A 15,387-nucleotide genomic window follows, 5' to 3' on the forward strand; every position below is an offset into this window, starting at 1 on the left:
AATATTTTCAGCTGCTATGGCACTTCAACCTTTTACATCCAAGAATTGATAGGAAAAATTTCACCAAAAAATCTTATTTCATTTCTCTCACTCGTTGGATTCGTTCATCTTGTCGACCTCCTCAACACCATCATCACAGTTTCTACAGCCTCGGTGATTTACTTAGAAGATCAAGATCCAATGAATTTGAAGGATTTGATAACCAATTCTATGAAGAAGGTGAGTTTCAAAGGTCCATTGATTACATCCATCTGCGCTCTTCTATTAACTTCACTTACATTGATCGGCTTGTTGACTTTGTCAATAAACTTCTACGTATCAATATTTGTTTTCTTCAAAATTTTATACGGGTTGCTCTTCATTGCTTTTATAACAAAATACATGGAGTGGACTGCGATATGGAATATGGGGCTGGTGATTTCGATTCTGGAGGAGAATAAACACGGCGATGTAGCGCTTGGGGTCTCGGCATATCTAAGTAGAAGCAGTAGAAAGCGTGGATCTCTATTGGAGTTGATGTTCTCGGGTTGGAGTTTTGGGTTAAGATTATTATGTATCTCTGTTGGGTGGCGAAATAGAGGAAGCAAGAATGTGATTGAAGTCATAGCTGCACATGTTTGTTTGGATTGTATTTGGAATGTGATGAAGTGGGTGGTTTTTGTGATTTATTACTATGACTGTAAAAAGAGATTTCTTGAGAAGAAGTTTGATGGGGCTGACGGAAGACCCTAAAACTGAAAAAAAAAGAAAAGGTTTTTGTGTAATAAATTATTATAGTATATGCATTTAGATGCAGCTATATTTCTCGGCCTTTGGGCTAAAATTATGTATGAAACCTTTTGTGTCTTGCATATATATAATTTGGAAATTGAGCAAACGATATGTTCCCACCCAAGATTAGCAAACAATAAAGCTACGGACATCGGGGTTTTTGCACCGAAAATGTGTATCGGCTTACGTGTCCCCCTGACTCACACCAACAATTCAGACGCGTGATTAAACAATAAATATTTTTCTAGTGAACACCCGTCCATCAAATATGGATGGCCGTTCACTTACATGGACTCCCATCTATATTATATGGACGGTGTTCCATTTACTACGGACGGGTGTCTCTATTTAAAGGACGCCCGTCCATCAATAAAATAGAATAAAATTTTCTTATAAAAATTAAGGACAGTCGTTCATAGGTTGTGGACGACCGTCTCTTCATTTTGGACCGGCGCCCGCAAATACGAGACGCCAGTCCATTAAGTTTGGACGGACGTTCGTAAGGAATGGACGCCCGTCTAAACTTAATTTGGTTTAAAAAATAAAGTAAAAAATTTGGACGCTCGTCCATAAATTGTGGACGGGCGTCCGTAACCAAATGGACGCCCGTCCCTTATTATGGTTTTAAAAAAACAAAATAAAAGAACTTGGAAGTGTGGACGTGCGTATGTAACTAATGGACGCCCGTCCATTATGTATGGACGGCAGTCCACACTTAAGGGACGGCCGTCCCTTATGTAAATAGCAAATGGACAAATCTTGACTGCTTGATCCGACATCATTCTCTCAGGCAGAAAGGTGAGTAATTTCTCTGTTTCTAAACTACAAATTTAAATAGATAATTTGCCATCCTGATTGCATGCATCTGGGATCATATTAATATATAGATTATAATACAATGACAACAATGTGAATGCAGAAAATCATGTAAAAGTTTTTGAGAAAAGACCATAGAATGTAAATAAACGCACTTGCAGATTCCGAAGCCGCATAGAAAGATTCAGCAAAATAGGTTCCACAGCATCATTAGATGACGACTTGAGAATCTAAGATGAACAGAAAAAATGGAAACTACAGAGCAAATGAATCTAGATATCCACGACTAGAAACATAAGAAATAATATGATCCCAAATGCATGCAATCAGGATGGCAAATTATCTGTTTAAATTTGTAGTTTAGAAACAGATAAATTACTCACCTTTCTGCCTGAGAGAATGATGTCGGATCAAGTAGTCAAGATTTGTCCATTTGCTGTTTACATAAGGGACGGTCGTCCCTTAAGTGTGGACTGCCATCCATACATAATGGACGGGCGTCCATTAGTTACAGACGTCCTTCTACACTTCCAAGTTCTTTTATTTTGTTTTTTTAAAACCACAATAAGGGACCGGCGTCCATTTGGTTACGGACGCCCATCCAAACTTAAGGAACTCCCGTCCACAATTATGGACGGGCGTCCAAATTTTTTATTTTATTTTTTAAACCAAATTAAGTTTGGACTGGCGTCCATTCATTACGGACGCTCGTCCGAACTTAATGGATGAGCGTCTCGTATTTGCGGGTACCCGTCCAAAATGAAGGGACGGCAGTCCACAACTTATGAACGACCGTCCTTAATTTTTATAAAAAAATTTTATTCTATTTTACTGATGGACAGGCGTCCTTTAAATGGGGATGCCCGTCCGTAGTAAATGGACCCCCGTCCATATAATATGGACGGGAGTCTATGTAAGTGAACGGCCGTCCATATTTCATGGACGACCGTTCACTAGAAAAATATTTCGCGTCTGAATTGCTGGTGTGAGTCAGGGGGACATGTAGGCCGATACACATTTTCGATGCAAAAACCTCGATGTCCATAGCTTTATTGGATTAGCAAAATAGCAAGTTCCCACCCTTGGTTTCATAAATTCTAGATTTTCACCTTTAAATTAACATTTAATTGTTCAATATAACGATTAAAAGGTAAATTGTAAATCCTAGATCTCATTCACCCTCTCTCAACTCACCACCATTGCCAGCGCCGTCACCAGCCCTTTTCCGACGAATCTAGCCTAATTCCAGCACCATTGAACCGCTTTAATGCCACTATCATCTTCCTATTAACCTCCAGTTCAACTCCACCCCCCCACCCCAAACACTCACCTATCGTCGACCACCACCCTTAAACAACGAAACCCTAACTAGCAACGACCAACAAATTGTAGCCAGGCACACGGTCGACGCTCGGGTGCTTGCGCATTGGTGTTGGGCGAGCAGGTTGGGCGTGTGTGCAAGCACAAGTAGGGGTAGTTCATTGGGATCTTTCTTTGAACAGTTGGTATGCCAACTTTTGANCTAATTGTAGCAATGATTTCTTCTTTGATTAAAGCATACACTATTTGTTGCTCATTTTGATTATTAAGAAAGACATTAATATCTATTCTATTAGTATAGTGAAATTGTCGAATCTGATCACTCAATTTTGTAATGACTTTTATTTTCTTGTCAAATCTGATCACTCAATTTTGCAATGACTCTTTTATTTTCCTCGTCCACTTCTTTTGTAACTTGCAATTCATCGAAATCGGAGGTCCTAATTTTGCAATGCTTAAAACCATTGGCAATTGTCTATGACTTCATATGCATCAACTGCATTTATAGTTCCATCAATAACACTTATCTTTGCTGGTTCCAAGACACAGTCTTCTATCCATTTCAAAAGTAGGCAATTGAAACGTTGAATTGAAATCCTAATACTAATAAAATATGAATCGAAATCCTAATACTGTATTACTAAAACATAAATTAAAAAATAAGAAATCAAAACTATAATTTTTGTAACTACATCTCTATTAAATTATAACCTCCTTATAGTAATAAAATTAGTTAGTCTCACCATTATGACTATAGAGAAGTTTTACTGTATATTTAAGAAATTTTGTCAATTCAACCCCAATAAAAATAGGGAATTCAATACAAAAAATGTAGAAGCATTTCAGGTGATGTTCTTGTAAGACAGTTTCTCATTCATTTCTTAAAATCCAAAAAGTTCTGCTTTCCCCCATCCCACTTTCTAGCTCTTTGAAACTTGCTTTTCCTTTGCTTTTCCTTTGCTTTATGGATCTTCCAAACCTTTTTTCACAATCTTTTGCTCTTCCACCAAGGAGGCTCGAATTACCCTATCAAATGTTTCCAAAAACAAAGAAAAATCAATTAAATTTGCTATTTATCCCATTTAACCCGTGGATAAAAAACAATAAAAACTCAAACTTAAAGTATTTACAACAGTACCTCGCCCTTACAACAGCTCCAGAACAAGTTTCGCTTAAGTATTCATAGCAATACCTCTCCCTAACAGCGGCTCCAGTACCTCTCCCTAGTTATTGAGCAAAAGGAGTCTCCATGTCTCCAATGACTACCCCACAAGTGAAACCTGTTCTTCGACTTAGCAGAATTATATGCACACTGATAACAACAAATACACAGTCATTAAAACCTGAATTCCCGAAACTTGAAACAGGTGATATATGATATAAACTGTCAAATGTACCTGAGCCACTCTAGCCAAAAGATAAAGAGCAAGCGTTCTTCCTGGTAATTATAAGCAATAGTAGAAAAATTTAATGAAAACAAATCATTTACACATAAAATAAAGAGAGTACAATAATAATTAATCAAGACAAAGAAAACTTGAGATAATTATTTAAGAAATTAAAGAGAGAGTTGAAGAAGACAAGGATGATTGAAAATACAGACAAATCATTGATTGATTGATCATGAACACACAGTTCAGCTATAACAATAATGGTAAATTTTATTATAGCCCAAGTCGACTTGTGACAAGTAATTAATCTCTAATTTCTTCATGTTATCTGATGAGGGATTCTCCCAAAACCAAAACCAAAACCCCTCTTCAAATCAACTACTCCAAATCTATTTGTAACTAATTGGAATATTAAAATTTCAATTTATCCCCAACTCATTTCCCTGCAAAAACTTGAAACTGAAAATAAAAAAAAACACAAACATGAAAACCTAAAAATCCTACATCTTAGTTGTTGGAAAAAATTCAGAATAAAAAATATTCTAAACTAATCCCAAGATCATGTTAATAGTCACCCATTGCAATCACATTTTACATAAACGAATTACAATGTATTTCACAGCATAAATGTTTCTTTTCCTTAACTCTGAAGCAAAAATTGAATCTAGAGAGAAAACCACCGTAGAGTATTTTTCTTTAACAATTTTCAGAGAGAGATAGTGAATTATTATTTTCTAAAAGAAAAACTTCACTTATATATGGGCGTTTTTAGGCGAAAACTGCCTTTAGCAGTTTCCACTTCAAACGCCGTTTGGGTTAATCTATCATGGGTGCTCACCCTTATCCAATATCTCCCACTCACACATGATGGGTGTAATGACTTCTTTCTACTAATATACTTTAGAACATATACAATAAAAACATACATACTTAGCATATAAAAAATAGTTGGGCCCAATTTTTTTTTTTTTTTCTTTACTTATAAAATATAATTCTTCACATATACAAAAATAACAAGTACAAAAACTTAGCAACAGTGGACAGTAATGCCAATTCTCTCTGCTTGTCGACTTCCTTCCGACCGCTGCTCACCTGTTTCCTACAAAACATGGAAAAACAACGGGGTGAGCACAAAAATGCTCAGTAAGTAAATTCCTTATCTCTCCTCCTTCTTTGGTTCTTTCCTTACTTAATTCTCTTCTTCTTTCTTTTGTTCTGAGTTCTTTCTCTGTTTCTAATTCTTACTGTTCTTTCTTTCTTCCTACTCTTTCTAACCATGATGGAATACATGGTAATATGCATGAATGAAATGCATGTGCAATAATGCATAAAAAGGCATTTTCTTTCTTCTTTCTTCTTTCTATTTCTTATTCTATTTCTTTTCTTTTCTTTTCATTCTATTCTTTCTATTATTTTCTTTTCTTTCTTGTCTTGCTTGCTCAAGCTTCTCTTTTCTTTCTTGTTTTTCTTTTCTTTTCTTTGCTTGTTCAAGCTTTCTCATTCTTTCTTATTCTTATTCTTTCTTTTCTTGTTCTTATTCTTTCTTTTCTTATTCTTTGCCGATCGGACTCGGTTGATGCATGGATTTGGAACCTTGGCCGTGTGAGTGAATACAGTCCCCATCTACATGCACTCTTGCGGACCGTACAAATTCTTTCTTTCTTCTTAGGCGACTCAATTAATGTGGTGTGCATGTAGGAATTCTTCTTGGTACAACCCTCATCCACATACACTCTTACGGGTTGTACAATTCTTCTTCTTCTTATGCCACTCAATTAAGGTGGCGTGTATGTGAGAACTTCTTCTTAGCACTCACGGTTCCCCATCGCAACGACCTATTATTTTCTCTTCTTGAACACTTTTTCTTTCTTTAATTCTTTAGCGCTTTTTTTCTTTCTTTCTCTTTATTCTTAGAGTGTTTTAGTCTTAAAATCTTTCTTAAGTTACTACACATATATAAATGTATGCATATGGATGGCTTATACTTAGAATTCTTACTTAAATGCACTCATGACATGCATTTATGCAATGTTGCATAAAATTAAGGTTTCTACTCCTAATCATGCTTTTCTTAGGCATTTCATCAAACAATAAATATGCATATACAAACTCTACTTTAACTATAATTCTATTTGTTTCTTAAACCATCCAAAATGAGAGAAAACTCTCATGTATCATCACAATCCCTACACGGCAAAACACTCCCAAAAATTTTCTTAAACTCTTCCAATTTCAACCCATCATCATACAATCAAAAACACTTCTCATACTCAAATATATCCAACAACAAGCATAAATAATCATCAATCTCGTCTCAATTTCTCAACAATCATAACATATGCATACTTAAAGAAATCTCTACTCAATTGATTTCTTAAACCTTAACTTGAGTTGGAGTTTGAGTGGAATTTACTTACCTTATACTTGAGTAGTCTCCACTAAAGCTCTCTACTCTTGTTGGATTCAAACCTTCTCTTAACCCTAAGCATAAACTTAACAAGAATTCAACTTTTACACAAATAAATCTTATATATAGAGCAAGAATTTTTACCTCTTGTTGCCTAGGATCAAAACCTTATTAAAATCTACTCAAAAGCCCTAAAAAATCCTTGGAAAATTGAGTGAAAATTTGAGAGAAAATGGAGAAGGAAAGTAGCGGTGGAAGGAGAGAAATAAGGGTTTCAAACCCTTAATATCTTATTTTATAAACATATTTTCCCATTTTGCCCTTACACTTTCCTGAAAATTTCATCTATATCCCTTAGTCAATTACCATAATGCCCTCATTTTTATTGCATTTTACATGAAATTCTCTCTCTTTTCACTCCCCACTTTTTCAACTAATTTTGAGTGAAAAGACCATTTTACCCTTAATGCAAGTTTTAGGCATTTTCTTTATATTCTCTTAAAATAACTTTAACAAAAATCAACCAAGGGTTATAAAAACATAAATTAAACTACATACCTCCGTGTGGGTGTTACAATGGGACTATCTCTCTCTGTGCTTCTTTAAGGTTCATACTTTAGTAAATATGTCGTGTGACCATGCATACTTCGAGAGCACATTAGTCATATATCTGTTAGGAATATATAACTTCTCGAATTGTGAATCTTAGATTGTATGTTGTATGCAATACCCTAGATTACTTATCACATTTTTTTCTAACAATCTCATTTGTAATAAATATAAGTTGTATTCATAATTATGTTATGTCTTTACATAAAAGTAAAACATAATTGATTGACCAATGAGTACACATGATTATAGTGTGATAATTCAAAATCGTAATCTTCCTCTTCTCTCAATTCTTGTAACTTTTATTTAACCTGCTTTTCTAGAAATGTTCCAGCAGGTTGAATTTATCTTAATCTTTTGGTAACACTCTAAGATAGCAATCATTAAATGAGGTTTTCAAGAAACAGAATAGAGTAATAAGGGTATTCTATGAGATTTTATTCTTAAAATCTCAGGGTCTCACACAATGTTAAAGTTGAGATTTTGACTTTCATTATCCCGTTGGTCAATGTTTTGCTCATGTGATATGAATCACATGCTACAGCATTTCCTCCTTTCCCATGGAGTGCATGTCTCTTTTCTTGTAAATGTCGTACAGATTTTAGTTCAGACATACCTAATGTCTAACTTGAGTTCACTTTACATACTTTTAATTCATCAGAACTCTAATCTGGCAATTAGACAGATAAAGTGATCATTTATCACTTATGGTCACATTTCATTATGACATTATTTTAATTTTATTTTTAGGCGACGTTAAACATTTTAAGCTTGGCTCTCTATTATCACCTAGATAATAAGCTTAAAATCGTCTCATCTCCATTCCTACGAAGTAATGGAGGCAATTGCCTATGTGAGAAGGCCATATATATACTCCTTCATGTATGTTCCATAATAATTGAAATTGAGCATTGACAATATTGTTATTTAATATTGATAAGACAAATGTGAACAATTTTGGGAAATCTCAAAGTATGAGTACATTAAACAACTACGTAAGCCTAGAGATCTAACATGTCTATTGAAAGTATCTCTTGGTATAGGCTTTGTAAATGGATCCGCAACCATGTCATGCGTAGATATGTACTTCATGTTCACCTCCTTTTGTGCCACCAAGTCTCGCAAAAAATTATATTTGATATCTATGTGTTTCATTTGACCATAATATTTAGGATCCTTAGTGTATGTTATTGCTGCTTGACTATCACAGTTTACTCTTACTGGTTCAATAGCAATATTAATTATTCCCAGATGATTCATAAACCGTCTCAACCAAACAGCTTCTTGCACTGCAATTGAAAATGCTACAAACTCGGCCTCCATTGTAGATAAGGCTATGCATGATTATTTCTTACTGCTCCAAGATATGGCCCCACCATTTAGTAAGAAAACATATCCGGAAGTAGATTTTCTTTCATCTAAATCTTCTCCCCAATCAGCATCGGTATAGCCTCTCAAGTGTAAATCATTTCCTTGATAACATAATGAGTAATCAGCTGTTCTTTTTAGATATCTTAAGATTCTCTTCACTGCTTTCCAATGTGCTATCCTGGGTCGGACTAATATCTGCTTACCAACCCAACGGCATAACAGATGTTGGCTCTAGTGCACATCATGGCGTACATGAGACTTCCAACAGCACTTGTATAAGGAACATTCTTCATTTGTTCCTTTTCTTATGGAGTCTTCGAACACATTTTACGACTCAAAGTCTCACCTTTCGCGATAGGGTTGTCTATGGGTTTACAATCATGCATATGAAATCGTTCAAGAATTTTCTTAATGTATGGTTCTTGTGAAAGAGATACTAATTTTCTTGAGCGATCTCTTGAAATTTTGACTCCAAGAATATATGCAGCTTCACCCATATCTTTCATCTCAAAATAAGATGATAACCATCCTTTGATTTCATTGACAAATCCCTTATCATTTCCAGCTATAAATATATCATCAACATATAATGATAATATAACAAATTTGTTATTAGATCTCTTTGTATATACACAGTGATCTTCATCTATCATTTCGAAATCATACGACATTATCGCATTATGAAATCAAACATACCACTGTCTTGAGGACTACTTGAGGCCATAAATTGACTTTAAAAGTCTACACACTTTGTGTTCTTGACCTTCTCTAATAAAACCTATTGGTTGTTCCATATAGATTTCTTCTTGTAATTCTCCATTGAGAAAAACAGTCTTTACATCCATTTGATGCAATTCAACATCCATGCTAGCTACTATAGCTAGAATAAGTCGGATTGAGGTAAACCGCACAATAGGCGAAAAAGTTTCTTCATAGTGTATTCCTTCTTGTTGTGTATACCCCTTCGCGACTAAGTGAGCTTTGTATCTTTTAATATTGCCATCAGCTTTACGCTTGATTTTGAGAACCCACTTGTTCTCAATGGCTTTGCATCCTTTTGGTAAATTAACCAATTCCCATACTTGATTTGATTTCATAGACTCCAATTCTTCTTCCATTGCTTTCATCCATTTTTTCTTAGAAGGGCAATTGAGAGCTTCATTTACATTCCTTGACTCTTCTTCATCTTGTGGAGTAACTAGAAAAATTTTCCCCTCAATCTCAAATCGTCGACGTGGAACTTGTTTCCTGTTTGATCGACGTGATGGAGATTGATTGGTGTTACTCCCACTTGGACCAACTATCATAATTGGATCGTTAGTGAGGAATGATGGAGGATCTGAAACTGATTCATCAACTTCCATATCGCTCCCACTGGGGATTAGTATAACCAACTGGTTTTCGGCAACAGAATTGTCTTGGTCATGCGTTTCATATAGAAACAAGTCTTGACCTATCTCGCCCTTCTTAGGAAAATTAGTTTCTAAGAATGTGACATCTTGTGATTCAAACTCAGTGATGCTACCACTTTCTTGTTCTCCTATGAAGACGTATCCATTTGAATGTTCTAAATATCTTATAAAGATACATTTCTAACCCCTAAGACCTAATTTTCCATATTTATGGGAAGGATCATGAACATAGGCAGCACATCTCTATGGCTTTAGGAGACTCAAATCGGGTTTCCGATTTGTCCATAACTCATATGGTGTAATAGTAATAGATTTGGAGGGTACTCGATTGAGGATGTATGTGGTAGTCAATAAGGCATCACCCCAAAATGTGATGGACAAGTTTGCTTGTGCCATCATAGACCTCACCATCTCAAGTAGGGTTCTGTTTCTTCGTTCTGCAACACCATTTCGTTGCGGAGTTCTTGGAATAGTTAATTGACATTCTATTCCCATTTCATCACAAACATTTCTGAACTGATCAGATAAATATTCACGACCTTGATCGGTTCGTAGAACTTTTATCTTTTTATCTAATTGATTCTCAACTAAGTTTTTAAACTTCTGAAAGCATTCTAAAGCTTCTGATTTTTTAGAAATAAAAAAAACATAACCATATCGAGTGAAATCATCTATAAATGTGATGAAATAAACAGCCCCATGTCTAGCCCTTACATTCATTGGACCACAAATGTCAGAATGAATTAGTTGCAATAGAACTTCAGCTCTTATCACTTTTCCAAATGGTTTTCTTGCTGTTTTTCCAGCTAGGCAATGTTCACAAGTAGTCAAGTCTACTTTTGTTAAGGATCCTAACAAGCCTTCTATTGCTAGTATATTCATTCGTTGTTGGTCAATATGACCAAGCCGTGCATGCCATACATTCACATTATCATTATTGGAAGATGTAATGAAGGAAAAACAAACATTACTATAATTATGAGCAATGTCAAGTACAATAAAACCATCAGAAATATAACCACAACCATAGTATGTTGTGTCCAAAAATAAATGGACACCAGTATTGGAAAAGTTTAAATTAAAACCTAGTTTAATAAGTTCTAACACGGAAATCAAATTTCGACGAATATCGGGTGCATATAACACGTCATGTAGGTATAGGATTCGACCTCCACGCATGATCAATTTGCATGTGCCGATCCCTTTAACTTCCAATTTTGAATTGTTACCTACATATATCCATTTTGTTTCCCGTGGCGTCGAAACTCCACGAAAGCACTCCTGTCTTCGCTATGTGGTCTATTGCTGCTAAATCTACAGTCCACAAAGGATGAGATTCAGTTAGAAAAATAGAACTGGAAACATTTATATAACTTACTTGTGCAAACAAGTAATTTACCTTTTTCGACTCGCTACAATTGCGAGCAAAATATCCCTTGTTGCCATAGTTATAGCATTTCACATTTGCCATGTTTCTCTTCCTGGCAGAATGTTTTCCCTTTCCGTGTTTATAAAACTTTCTCTTCTTCCCTTGAATCTTATCAGTATTGCCTTTTCTTTGGGATCTGATGCGTGTTTCCTACAACATGCAATATGTAGCAAGTATACTAGTCGCTCAAGTAATAAAATGATGAGTAGATATCGTTCCCACGAGGATTGTTAGCAAAGCACTGAGTTTCCTAATGTTATCAAGTTGAAGCAATCGAATTCTTTGGATTGGTGGGAGCAAATTCTAATTAAAAACAACAATGAATTTTAAACTAAGATTAAAACTTAATTAAGAAAGCAATATGAAAACACAGATAATCAATTCAAGTAAAACGGGTAGGGTTTTGACTTCATTTGGATTTTTATGGGTTAAACCTAAAAATTACACTACATTCACATTCATACGCAATGGTTGTAAATCGAACTCACTAATATGTTAAACATACCCTCTAGGGCTATATTTTCCTATTCATCCTTATTAACCTTCCGCACCCAACAAATTGAAGATTAATAATTCCAAACTCATTAAGCAAAAGAATCCTATAATGATTTCATTAATTCTTGAATCTATCTCTAGCATCCAATACTATAATGGTGATTACCCAAGAAGCCTAACATGATTCATTTCTCAATCTCACCATGTTCATCACATACAGCATTAAAAATCAGAGTAACACACAACCAAAGCATATTCATATGAAAATAACACAATCAAACCCTTAACCCATTTAAAATCCAAACTACCATCAAAACCCTAACCCAAAATAGATTAGTTCATAGCTAAATCAATAATACAAAAACGAAAATCGGAAATAAACAAGTTCAACATAATGAAACTGAGATAAAAGATTAGAAATCTCCCCAAAAGATGAATCCTCTAGTTAGAAATCAAGTCTTCTCCCTTTAACAAACCAAATCGCTCAAAGTTTACTCAGAAAAATGCAAAAGTAGCTAACCCTAAAAAAACCAAGACTCCTGGGCAAAAGGCTAAGTTTTTCTTTTATACTTCGTCCAAATAACCTAGCCAAAACACGCACAGAACGAAACTGTGCGTTTAACAAAACTGAAAATAATGACTGTCGTCGCGGCGAAGAGTGAAGCAGACACGCTCATCCCTGGATTACTTCGCTGCGGCGAAGACAATTCCTTCGCCGGGGCGAAGCTTCTTGAAAAGTTTTGAAATTACAGAACTACCACTCTGCTTGCTTCTTTGTTTGATTCTTCGATTCTCGGTGCTCTCCCTTGGGAACAAGCTTCATCGTGCTTTATCCTGCTCCGAAACTCTCCTATCTTCTAAGATCCGCTGATTTCTGAGTCAAAAATATCCAATTTTGTCCTTATTTGCTCAAAAAGTCCATTTTAACCTGAAATACGAAAAGTAAAGAATTAAGCAATAATTCAGGTCAAAATGCACTAGAAAGTACCTGAAATCCGACAAAAAGGTCTAATGAAAAGTGTATAATTCACAGATTATCAGGATCCACCTTGGAATTTACGTTTAAATCCCTTCCCACCATGTGAACTGGAACCAGTCATATACATATAAGTATTTGCCTTACTCGCATTAAGGCGATCTTCTTCCAGTTCCAAATGTCGTGTGGCATCTTCTAAATTTTTGATGCCCTCATTGTGGGTAAGATGTATCTTCATGTGTTCCCAATTTTGAGGCAATGATCTTATGACAGCTTGAACCTGTTGTTCATCAGTTATGACATGACCTGTATCTCTCAATTCACTAATCATGTTTGACAAGTGCCTTAAGTGTACTCTCATAGTATGTTCAGGCTTTTTCTTATATGTGTCAAACTTAATAGTAAGTGACCGGAGTTTGGTAATGGACGTACCGCCAAACTTTGTAGCAACGGAGGGCCATAAGTCCTTTGCTAATTCGTAATCTCGGTACTTTTTCATGAGATCATTGTCCATGCTGCTCAACAAAGTAATGCGAGCAGTGGAATTCTTCTTCTTCCACATGTCATAAGCTGCACGGTCTCTTCTATGTTGAGCCGTGACTCCTTCTTCAAACTCTTCCATGGTCGTGGTAAGAGCTTCAAGAACCCTTGTTCTTCCAAGACATATTGGATTTTCATGCTCCATATCTCATCATTTTCACCGTTAAATTTTTCTCCTTTATTAAGTTCGGCGACAATGTTCTTAGATACAGATGCCATTTCTAAAAATTACACATTGGATAATACATGTTATTCAATGCTCGGAACATAAATATATTTAATTAATTATATTAATAATAATTGTATATTAGATTTGGAATCAAAAGTTAACAATGTCAACAATCATTATCTAAAATTCTAATCTCCAATTATCATAGATATAATTAATTACAATTCTAAAATAATATTAAGACACAATCATATAAGTATAATTCAACATAAATTCACATAAAAATTTAAATTTAAATTTTAATAAAAAATAAATAAATAAATAAAAACTGATTTCATTATGTAAATAGAATTCAACATGTGGCATTAAAACAAACAATTTCCAAAAAAAACTAAGTGTACTGCCACATTCCATAAACTAGGAAAGATCTGATAATCCTTATCCTAAAGTCTTTATCTAACTTGTAAGTAACCCTAGACAAGGGAACTCCCAGTTTCTTGTTATGTCCTTTACGAGTGGAGACTCCTATAAATGCACCAGCCATCTTTTTGGCACCCCAATCTATATACTCGATGTAGTTGTTGACTAAACGTCTAGAATCTTTATTGTCATCTTTAAGGTTTTGAACTTTCAACTTGTTCCAAACCAAATCAAGGAGACCAACGAGACTAGGGTAACCAAGAGTCTCTCTAAGGACTTTGTATTTCAACTCATCTTCCTTAATCCCCCTATCTAGACAATTTCCTGAATCTTTTCATTCACATGAATGAAATGATTTACGAGTTGCACCAACTCATCCTCTGTGTCTCTTAATATTAAGGTGTGAGTTTGTAGAGTTCTAATCATGTTCATAACCCTTTTCTTTTGAGCGGGTGTTCTAGCAATCATTGCACGTCTATAATGTAATATTTTTCTGTAACAAATACCAAAAAAAAAAAAAAACTATTTATTTATCAAATAAAGGTTGACTATATTTGATAAATAATATATACGTGTTTATGGCTTAATAACTAAAATAGACTTACAATAATATACCAAGTACACATTTTATTCTTTAAAGCAAAGAAAAAAAAAATTAGAACACTCCATGCGCCACCTAGAAGTCCCCACGTGCAGCCACTCGTTGGCTGAAGTAGCCACGCACTTCTACGCACCGGTCAAGGTTCTCCACGCGCTAGCACGAGCCTGTCACGTGCCTCACGCAAAATTCGGGTCAGTTTGACCCGTTTCACCTTTAACCGGGTCAATTTGACCCGGTTTGGCCCGTTGACTTTGTTTGACCTTATGGGTTGGGCGTTCACTTGGTTTGACTAACCCGTTTGATGTTCTGGGTCAAATACGCGGGTCAACTTGAGCCATTTTATTTTGTTTTTGGGTTGAGCCAAAGATGAATATATAGGATTTGTAAGTATGGCTAACACAAACAAAATTGTAACCTAGTGGTTAAACTTATCTCCTTTTTACGCAAAGACTTGGGTTCAAGTCTCACCATCCACATTGGTTTTCATTTTTTTATTAAAAAGAGTAAAACAAATGACAGGTCGTTTACAAGGCAGAAACTAAAATGACTTGTCGGTCTTTGTCATCTTCTACCTCTGTTCGGGTCTGTAACTTGGTACATAATCCAGAAAACAACCCATTCAAATCCGAATCTTTAAAGAGGCTTAACTAAGTCATTTTA

Source organism: Pistacia vera, unplaced genomic scaffold (genome assembly GCF_008641045.1).
Source record: "Pistacia vera cultivar Batoury unplaced genomic scaffold, PisVer_v2 Contig160, whole genome shotgun sequence".
Taxonomy (NCBI): Eukaryota; Viridiplantae; Streptophyta; class Magnoliopsida; order Sapindales; family Anacardiaceae; genus Pistacia; species Pistacia vera.